The 10677-nt window shown below is 39.0% G+C and overlaps 1 long non-coding RNA gene across 1 annotated transcript; it reads right to left on the reverse strand.

Moving 5' to 3' along the window:
- Positions 1 to 1028: 1028 nt before the first annotated feature.
- On the reverse strand, positions 1029 to 9775 carry LOC122318268. The gene is made up of 2 exons (XR_006244779.1): positions 9367 to 9775; positions 1029 to 2982 (listed from the first exon to the last, which is right to left on the reverse strand). It is a non-coding gene; the product is annotated as an uncharacterized LOC122318268 (long non-coding RNA).
- Between the last annotated feature and the right edge of the window lie 902 nt (positions 9776 to 10677).

Here is a 10677-nt window from a genome sequence, read left to right on the forward strand (position 1 = left end):
TTTTTAATCATATGTAGTATTAGAATAAATTCAAAAGATATTAATACCATGTAAGCCGATTTAGCATCACCACGTTGAGAATAATTTGATCCCTCATTTGAGATAGTATTGATAACTGAGCAAGTAACACCAAACATCCTCATCAAGCTACCAACAGATTGAAAATGAGATCCTCATCTAGTATCTCTAGCTCGTTGTAGCGTACCAATTTAATTTGCCCATTTTCCAGTCTCAATCTCATTGGAAGCGATCAAACTTTCAATTTCAGCAGCTTGAGCAGATTGTAATTCATCATAACGTTTAGAAGAACTAATAATAATATTGATAATGGATGTCAAATGGACAAAGAATTGATGAGCATGTTTGGCTTCTCTAGAGGATGCAACTAAAGCTAATTATAGTTTATGAGCCCAACAATGCATATAATATGCATAGGGACAATCTTTGAGAAATAAAGCTTGTAATCCATTCCTTTCATGGCACATATTACTTCCTCCATCATATCTTTGTGCTCGAATATTCTCAATTTGAATGTCATAACGAGAAAGAAGAACACATATCTCATTTTTTAGAGTTAGTGCCATAGTATCTTTGACATGCACAATATGGAAAAATGGCTATCTAATAAAACCATCTTTATCAACAAACTTCAAAATGATAGTCATTTGTTCTCTTTTAGACTCATCCCGAGTTTCGTCAACAAGAATACAAAATTTGACATCACCGATTTCTTCGCGAATCACATTTTGCACTTTATTTACAAATATATACAAAATTTCATTTTGAATTTTGGGTGATGTATATTTGGCATTTTGTGGAACATTTTTAATGACAACTCCATTAACTTGATCATTATAATTTGCCAAAAGTTTTATCAGTTCAATGAAGTTACCTTAATTTTTTGAGTTAGAACTTTCTTCATGACCTCTAAAGGCACAAGCTCGGAATGTAAGCAATCGAACACTTTGTATCAAAGTTTTGAGCCGCAACTGATTATTCTCCATTTCTTGTGATACTTGTTTTTCAACTAACTTATCAATATGTCTTGACTGATTCATTAAATTCTCACAGCATTTTACAGCATTTTTATGTAACGAATTCAGATCTCTCCCCACATGTCCTATTAAAGGACAATTCATTCTATCATTCACTTTTTTTCAATTGTCAAAACCTTTATTGGTAAATGCATCTGATCCTGGACGGCTTGTTGATTTCTTAGTAAAAATGTAGCATGGAAGACAAAATATAGCAATCTTCGATGGCGAGTACTCTAACCAATTTGAATATCATTGAAACCAAGAAAATTGAAATTAACGACGTTGATTGCCTACTCTTGAAAATGGATATTTTGAAAGTTTAGTTTGATATGGACCAACTTTAAGATAGGCACGTCGGATCTTGTCTTGTAGGTTAGAAGGAAATTTCCATATTTGTAGCCATAATCTTGGATTACGTTCCAAAGATGTAGCATCCATCTTTTCAGGTTGGATTCTTGAAGTTTTAGAGGGACGCTCGTCAGTGGTAGAAGTATCACATTCCGTTGTTGTCGAGCTCTCTAAATGCATATTACTCTCCGAATTGTCCATGGCTTTCTTTTAAAAAAAAAAGAATTAATTGGTCTTGGCTTGCTCATATTTTTCTATACTTTACAAAAAATTTATAGATCAAAAATAAACCTGAGAAGTACCTAATAAGTAATGATGTAGAGTTGTTAGATTTTTTTGTATAGTTTGTATTTATTACTAAGTGAACAAAAAAACTAGAAGCAAATGACAACAACATATCCAATAGAAGCAATTCACCAGATCCAAATGAAAAAAATAAAAAATAAAAATGAAGCAATTCACCAAATCCACCGGCAACATCATTGCATAATGCATCAACACAAAATAATAATAATAATAATAATAATAATAATAATAATAATAAATAAATAAATAAAGAACTTGCTAGTACATAGAGGGTCAGAGCCTACCTGCCACCTGGGCTATTGAAAAAAAACTCTCTTTATCTTTGAAAGCTAACCTCAAGTGGTTCATCTCTCTATCTCCGTAAAAGCCACAACCCACACACAGTACACACTCTTCCTTTGAAACCAACTACCAAGGCAATCTTTTCTCTCTACCTCTGTTTCTATCTTGAAAAATCGCTATTCCTTAGTTCCTCAATGAAAAAAAAAATCCCTCTATTCGCGTATGGGCCACACTAGTATGTTGAAGGAGAAAGGTGTGTAGCATGTACTAAAATTCTGAAAAAGTCTAATCACGCAGAGGTGCAGCTCTTGCAGGTGCAACGTGCTAAAGGAGAAAGTCTAATCACCCAGAGGTGCAACCGTGCTATAGGAGAAAGGTCTAATATTGGAGAGTAGTTCTACAATTTGAGTATTTTCATTTTCAAGGTGTATTGGTAAGCAGCGCAGAATATTTGAGTGTAGGTAATGTGAAAAGTTAGAGTAAAAATTGAGATTTGGAGAATAATTTCAGTAAAATTTTTGAAATCTTAAGTATTGGGAGGGCTAATTTCAGTAAAAAAATTTTAAAGTTTAAGAAAAATTATACTTATTTATACACTATATTACATTTTTTAAAAGCCCCCCTAGCATGCATCTTGTTCTGCCCCTGCATATATACTTCTTTGGATTACGTATTTAGTTTATTGTCTATAAGTGATGAGCTAGACGCGTGCCTGGCCTCCTTTATTTGATATTATTTTAAGTGCAAGTATTGCATTAAGTTATATACTCTTGTAATAGCTTCTTTTAAACTAGATTATATATATATATATATATATATATTTGTTTTTCCCATATTTGTTGAAGTAGATGTGTTTAACAAGTTTAAAGATAAAAAGGATACTTCAAGGAAAGCTTGAGCACCAACATTCCGGGCATACTAGCCTTGTGTGAAGCCATGCATCTTAGGGTGCACGGAGAAGACATCCTTGATGAGGCCCTTGCTTTCACCACCACTCAACTCAAGTCCGCTGCATCCCATTTAAGCAATCCATTAACAGCAAAAGTTAATCATGTCCTAAAACAACCCCTGCACAAGGGCATACCAAGGCTTGGGGCTAGACATTTATTTTTGTCTACCAAGATGACACTTCACATAAAAAAGCTTTCCTAAAGCTTACAATATTGGATTTCAATTTGGTGCAGTTGTTGCACAAACACAAACTTGTTAAAATCACTAGGTAATTAATACTTAGAGTTAACTAACAATACGTCAAATCTGTACTGCTAATACCATTTGGTTAACTTGTAGGTGCTGGAAAGATTTAGACTTTGCAACGAAACTACCTTTTGCAAGAGACAGGGTTGTGGAGTGGTTTTTTTTATGGATTTTGGCAATCTATTTTAAGTTTTCTGGGACTAGCTTTAGCACAATAAATTAAACCTTTAACATTAACTTAACATTGTATAAAAGAGCAAAAAGCAAATAAAAGGAAAACAAATTTGAATGCTTGCAGTAATTTATGCATCAGTCGAGCAGCTTCCCATGGCAAGGAAAGGTGTTCCTTTAGCATCTTTTACTCGTAAAAAGTTAATTACAATTACAAATTACACACAATTATACAAACACAATAACAAAAATCCTAAATTTCGGGTTTAAAGAGTTGGGAGACCAGAGTTTTCTGATCGAGTTCCAATCTCAGGCAGACAAAGAGAAAGTTCTTAGTGGTCGTCCCTGGTTTTTTGACAGACACCTCCTCACGATGCTAGAAGTGGACGGTACAGCCTCAATAAACGAGCTACATTTTGCGTATGAACCCTTCTGGGTTCAACTCCACAACCTGCCATTAGCCACCATGACAGAAGAACTTGGAGAACAGTTCGCGGCATCCATTGGAAGAGTAATACGAGTGGACACTGACGCAGATGGACGTGCATGGGGGAGAACCTTGAGAGTAAGGGTAGCGGTAGATATTCACAGACCTCTCCTGCGAGGGAAATGGATCAAGTTTGGCGAGAAGAAGCACTGGATCTCCTTCAGGTACGAAAGGCTGCAGAATTTCTGTTTCCAGTGTGGGATACTTTTTCACAAAGGCAAGGACTGCACCAGGCTACAGCCGGAGCATCGAGGGGAGGAGGAAGCTCCCACACAATTCGGGCCATGGCTCCGTGGGCAGCCGAGGAACATAAACATCTTCGACAGCCGCAAGTATGGTGGCTCCGGTGGAAAAAGACAACAGTATGGGGAGCAACAAGGAGAAAGAGTTGAAGTTGTCAGTGAGGCGACATGGCAAAGCCCTCAAGCTGTCAATCAGCAGACTAAGTCAGAAAAGCAAGGAAGTCTACTAGCGGAAAAGAGGGAAAAGGTCCTTCGAACCTGCAGCACACAACAGTTAAGTGAAGGAAGCTCGGACAAAGGTAACTATGTTGAACCTTTCCCCGATGTCCCTAAATCAGACCAGGCCAAAGGTGAACTTTTAGATCACATTGAGGTAGTCCATGTCCAGGAAAATAGTGTAACGGGGATAAAAACTAGCTCTCAAAGTCCACAGGGCCCTAACGGTGAAATGGAAATAGCACCTGACTTGACAACACCTAGAGTAGTAGGTTTTGAAGCTAGTACCATGGCACACGTGCTAGATTATGAAATGAATAAAACAACAGTTAAAAGTAAAGAGGGGACTAGGGTGGGGCTCGGTGGGCCTAACATCAAGAACTTCAGTAGTAGCAAGTTGACAGTTTCCCAGCAAGAAGAAGGTGAATATAGGGACCATGGTACGGCCAGTTTGAATAACAAGACTAAGAAATGGAAAAGAATTGCAAGACAAGGAGGTTATTACAATGAAGTGAATGCAGAAGAACTGTTGGCAGATATCTCAAACCAGGTCTCGAGGACCAGCTATAAGAGGGGGTGTAAGAGGAAGGTGAATGAGAATATCCCTGGTGAAAAAAGAGCTAAGAGAATCGATGGCAACAAGGAAAACCAAGATGCAATGGCAGAGGCTGGTTTCCAGCCCTGCCTGCCCCAATGAGTATACTTGTTTGGAACTGCCGAGGGCTTGGGAACCCTCGGACAGTTAGTGTCCTTAGAAAACTAGCTAAGGATAAGTGGCCCAACTTAGTTTTCCTCGTGGAAACTAAGAGCAGAAAATCGAGACTTGAAGAGGTTAGAAGAAGTTTGAAGATGGAGGGCTGTTTTGCTGTGGATTGTGTAGGAATGAGTGGAGGCATTGCATTACTATGGAGGGACACTTGGCAGATCAAAATAATTAACTACACAAGGTGGCATATTAGTGCACTAGTTCAGGAAGGTGAGCCTGGACCAACTTGGCAATTCACTGGATTCTATGGACACCCTGAATCAGCTAAGAGGAATGGTAGTTGGCAACTGTTGCAAATGCTAAAACCCTCTAACCCCATGGCCTGGCTCTGCGCAGGAGATTTCAATGAGATACTGCACCAAAGGGAGAAGGTGGGAGGAGCAAGTAGGCCTTATCGACAAATTGAAACTTTCAGAAGAGCTATAGATTACTGTGGTCTTAATGACATCCATTCACAGGGACTAAGGTTCACGTGGTCAAGCAATAGAGGTGGAAAAGCTTTCATTAAGGAAAGGATTGATAGAGCATTAGCTAACAAGGAATGGTATGACCTTTTTAAGGATGGCTCGAGCACTGCACTTCCAGCAATCCAATCTGACCACTCCCCTCTAGTAATTGAAAAGTACACAAAGGGCCTTAAGGGAAAGAAGAGGGGAAACTGTTTCAGATATGAAGTGGCCTGGGAAATGAGAGAAGACTGTCTGAAGACAATAGCCGAGGCCTGGGGGAAGGATGGAGGAGGAGAAACAAAGGCAAAGCAAGTAAGGCAAAAACTTGGCTTTTGCCAAAGAGACCTGCAGAACTGGAACAACAAGAGGCAACAGGAAGGCCACCAGGCAATCAACAAAAGAATGACAAGAATTGGTTACCTCCAAGAAACTGGAACAGGTGATCACCTGGTTCCAATGAAACAGCTTCAGAGGGAAGTGGAGCAAAACTTGGCAGTGAATGATTTAAAGTGGCGGCAGAGGGCAAAGCAACATTGGCTCAAACTTGGTGACAGAAATACCAAGTATTTTCATATGCAAGCCAGCCAAAGGAGGAAAACCAATACTATCAAAGCAATAGAGGATCCAAGTGGGAGAACCATCACTGAACAGACAGAGATTGGGGCAGTCTTCACAGGGTATTTCTCCTCTCTTTTTACTACTTCTCAACCTTCTAACCTTGATGAGTGTTTAAGTGCCATGGATACTAAACTAGCAGGGGATATGAAGACCTGGCTTATAACTCCCTTCAATAGAGAGGAGATTAGAGCTGCTGTGGTACAAATGAATCCATTGGGGTCTCCTGGCCCCGATGGCTTTCCAGCCCATTTTTACCAAAAACACTGGGAAGTAGTGAGTGAAGATGTGTACAGGCTAGCCCTCCAAGTCCTTAACCATGGTGATTCCATTTCTGAATTAAATGACACATTCATTACCCTAATACCCAAAGTCAAGAGCCCTAAAAGAGTGACTGACTTCAGACCTATCAGTCTCTGTAATGTAGTGTACAAAATCATATCCAAAACACTTGCCAACAGATTGAAAGTAATCCTCCCTAGACTAATCTCCCACAATCAGAGTGCCTTTGTACCTGGCAGGTTAATTTCTGACAACACCATTGTGGCTTACGAAATCTTACACTCTATGAACTCTAGAATGAAAGGGAAACAAGGCTTCATGGCTCTCAAGTTAGACATGAGTAAAGCCTATGATAGGGTTGAATGGGGCTTTATTGAAGCTATCATGACAAAGATGGAATTCCCTAGTCACTGGATAAACATCATCCAGACTTGCCTTACTTCAGTGTCCTATTCAATCCTCATAAATGGAGAAGCCCAGCAGTGTTTCTGGCCTTCCAGGGGCCTTAGACAGGGGGACCCTTTGTCCCCCTACCTATTTATTCTTTGTGCTGAAGCCCTTACCTGCCTACTTAATAGAGCCGAGATTTGTGGTAACCTCACACCTGTCCCAATTGGAAGAGGACCAGTCACTGTGAACCACCTTTTCTTTGCAGATGACAGCCTCCTTTTCTTCAAAGCAGACCCTGAGGAACTCAACTGTGTTCTCAACGTTCTTGGCCAGTATGAGAAGGCATCTGGACAGGTTCTGAACAAGGAAAAGTCATCTATCTTCTTTAGCAAGAATACAAATCAATCGACACAGGTTCAGCTGTTACAAGTAGCAGGGGTTAAATCTCCTGGGACCTTTGAAAGGTATCTGGGCCTTCCTGCACTGGTGGGTAGAGCAAAGGTAGCCACATTCCACTCCCTCATTGACAGAACCTGGGCACGAATAGCCAACTGGAAGACAAAGCACCTTTCTGCAGCTGGGAAAGAGGTCCTTCTAAAAGCTGTCCTGCAGGCCATCCCTACTTACACAATGGGGATGTTTCTTCTACCTTTGTCCATCACTAACAAGATGAACCAATTGCTTAGAAAATTCTGGTGGGGTTTTGATGAGGAGACCTCAAAAATACATTGGGTCAATTGGGACAAGATCAGTACTGAAAAGGGCTCAGGAGGGCTTGGCTTTAGAGAGTTGAGGCTCTTCAACTTAGCTTTATTGGCCAAGCAGGGGTGGCGTGTTATTCAACATCCATCCTCCCTGATGGCCAGGGTTCTTAAGCAAAAGTATTTCAGTAGAGTGGATTTCACTGAAGCACAGATGGGATCAAGGCCTTCCTTCGTGTGGAGAAGTATCAAGGCTGGAGCACATCTGTTAAAGAAGGGTCTCATGTGGAGGATTGGGAATGGAGCCAAGGTGAATATATGGTCTGACAGATGGCTACCTCATTCACATAATCACATGGTACTGTCAACACGAGGTGAAGACTGCTGGTGTGAAAAAGTGAGTGACCTCATAGATCTCCATAATCGGAAATGGGAAGACTCCCTTCTCCAGGAAATTTTCAACCAACACGAAATTGAGAACATCAAATCCATTCCTTTAAGTATAGGGGGCAGGGAAGATAGGTTGGTGTGGGAATTTACCAACAATGGCTTATACACAGTGAGGAGTGGATACCATTTCATTAAAGAGCTAGACAGGGAAATGGAAGGGGAGACATCAGCTAGAAACAAGAATAAGCTGGTTTGGAAGGCCATCTAGCAATTAGATGCAACTCCCCAAACAAAGATGTTTTTATGGCGAGCCTGCAATGAGGCCATTCCCACCCGAGCCAATCTGAAAAAAAGAAAGATCGTGGAAGACAACACTTGTTTGATTTGCTTGCAGGAGGCAGAAACTTCAGGACATGCCCTATGGGGGTGTGGTGCAGCCAAAGATGTGTGGAATCAGGGGGGAAAAAGGGTGCAAAAGATGTCCTACCACAGTGACTTCTTCTTTGATATCTGGTCTTTTATGGTAGCTTCTTTAGACCCACTAGACCTCTCGGAAATGGCCATTACTGCAAGAAGAATATGGACTAGAAGGAACGAGTTCATTCATGGAAAAGGTTTCACACATCCCACGTATGTGTATCAACAGGCAAAAACAGAAATGATTGACAATGTGGAGGCTAGCAAAGATCCAGCAAATCCCCATGGCAATGGCCCAGTAAGGATCCTTACCTGGTCAAGACCTGATGCTGATGGCTTCAAAGTCAACTGGGACTCAGCCGTAAGCTCAAGGGAAGGAAAAGTAGGCATAGGTGTTCTTGTCAGGGATCATCAAGGTTGGGTCATTGGAGCTCTTCGTGCAAACAGGCCACTTAAGGGTTCTCCCTTCGATGCTGAAGCTTATGGTGTACTCTTAGCAGCAGTTTTTTGTAGAGAGCTTGGATTGAACAGCATCTACTTGGAAGGGGATGCAAAGCAAGTGGTGGACCTTTTGAAGAGTTACAAGTTGAACTGGAGCCTAGGTGGGTGCCTCATCGGTGATGCAAGACAGCTCCTCAATGCCTACAGCGTCTGGTCTGTATCACATGTTCCTCGGGAGGCCAACTCAGCAGCCCACTACGTAGCAAGGGATGCACTGCTATGCTCTGAGGATGTTTATGATATAGAAACGTGCCCATCATGTATCAGTACTATTGTTACCAAGGAAATGTCGTATACTCTCTAGCTTGGTTTGTCTATTTCATGCTATCTTGGGTGTATTTGGTAACTGGTTTTATTAATGAGATCAGGTTTTTCTCTTCAAAAAAAAAACAACCCTAATAACACAAATACAAGCTGTAACCAGATTTCAAAGTAATTTCACAAACACAATCACAAAACCCAAATAACACAAACACAATCACAAAACCCTAATGATTCATATCAGGTTTCAAAGTAATTTCAAATAACTTAAATAAGTGAAATGAAAAAAAATAATGGAGAAAAATTACCGTGAGGAATCGAAGACAGAGGGACGTGAGAGAGGGGATGCGTGAGTCGTGACTCAGTGAGGGGATGTTCCACTGCGAGAGTGAGGTGAGGCCAAGGGTTTGTGCACGGCAGGCTGTGGAAGAGAAGAAAATAAGAAGAAAACCAACAAAAGAACTGAAGATTGAAGAAGAAGTGGCACGGCTCATGATGATGCAGGAGGCAAGAGGAAGAAGAAAAGAAGAAGAATGGCATGGGCGGACGGTGTAGCAGGAGCTAGGAGGAATAAGAAGAAAATAAGAACTGAAGAAGAACTAAAGATGTGGGAATCTGGGACTGTGCCGGCGCAAGGAAGAAAATGAAATGAAGAAGCCCGAACCCAAAACGCACTGTATGAGGGGAAAGAGAGGGCTGGCTGAAGTGGAATGGGTTGGGCCCAAAAACTGGAAAGGCTTGGCCCAAAACTAGCCGAGTCGGAAAATAGAAGGTTCAATAAAATAAAAGTGGTACAATAAAAAAATGAAAGATAATTAAAAACACTACAACTAAATATTAATAAAATAAAATGATTAAACCCAACAACAATTATATTATTAAATACAAAGCAATTTAAATACAAAACAATAACTAATACTATAGTGATTATTTTATATGTGATTATTTAGTATAGTGATTTATATATTAATATTAGAATATATTAGTATAATAATTTAGTATTAGTATTACTATATCATTATTTATATGTGATTATTTAGTATAATGATTTATATACTAATTTATACATAGACTGAAAGTATAATACTAATAGTAAATTAGTAATATAGTATTAGACTATTAGTATTTAGTATTAGGTCATAAAATGTAAATTGTGTTAATATAAATTATATACTAATATATATAATTTGTATTTATCTAGATCTACTAATGTCTTATGTACTTATCAGAAAATATATTGAGAGATTTAAGTTTATTAGGCCATCAAAATTTAGTAATAATATTTGAGTAGTTTTCTTTTCGTCTTGGTTCTTACTTCTTATGATAAAATATTATCAATAAATAATATATATATTTATAATATTATATATTTAAAGCATAAGTTGAATTAAATTTTCATGTTTAAGATTAAACATTTATTTTATAAATTATAATAACATTATTTTATACATAATTATAATTTATATTATTATATATATTATATATAAAAATTATATATCATATATAACATATTATATATAATATTAATAAATAAATAAATATAAACAGTATCGGTCTAGTTCGGTCCAGGCCAAAATTAACCGGAACCAAAACCGAAACGATTTCGGCCAGTTTTCCAT

This window comes from Carya illinoinensis, chromosome 8, assembly GCF_018687715.1.
Source record: "Carya illinoinensis cultivar Pawnee chromosome 8, C.illinoinensisPawnee_v1, whole genome shotgun sequence".
In the NCBI taxonomy this organism is placed as follows: domain Eukaryota; kingdom Viridiplantae; phylum Streptophyta; class Magnoliopsida; order Fagales; family Juglandaceae; genus Carya; species Carya illinoinensis.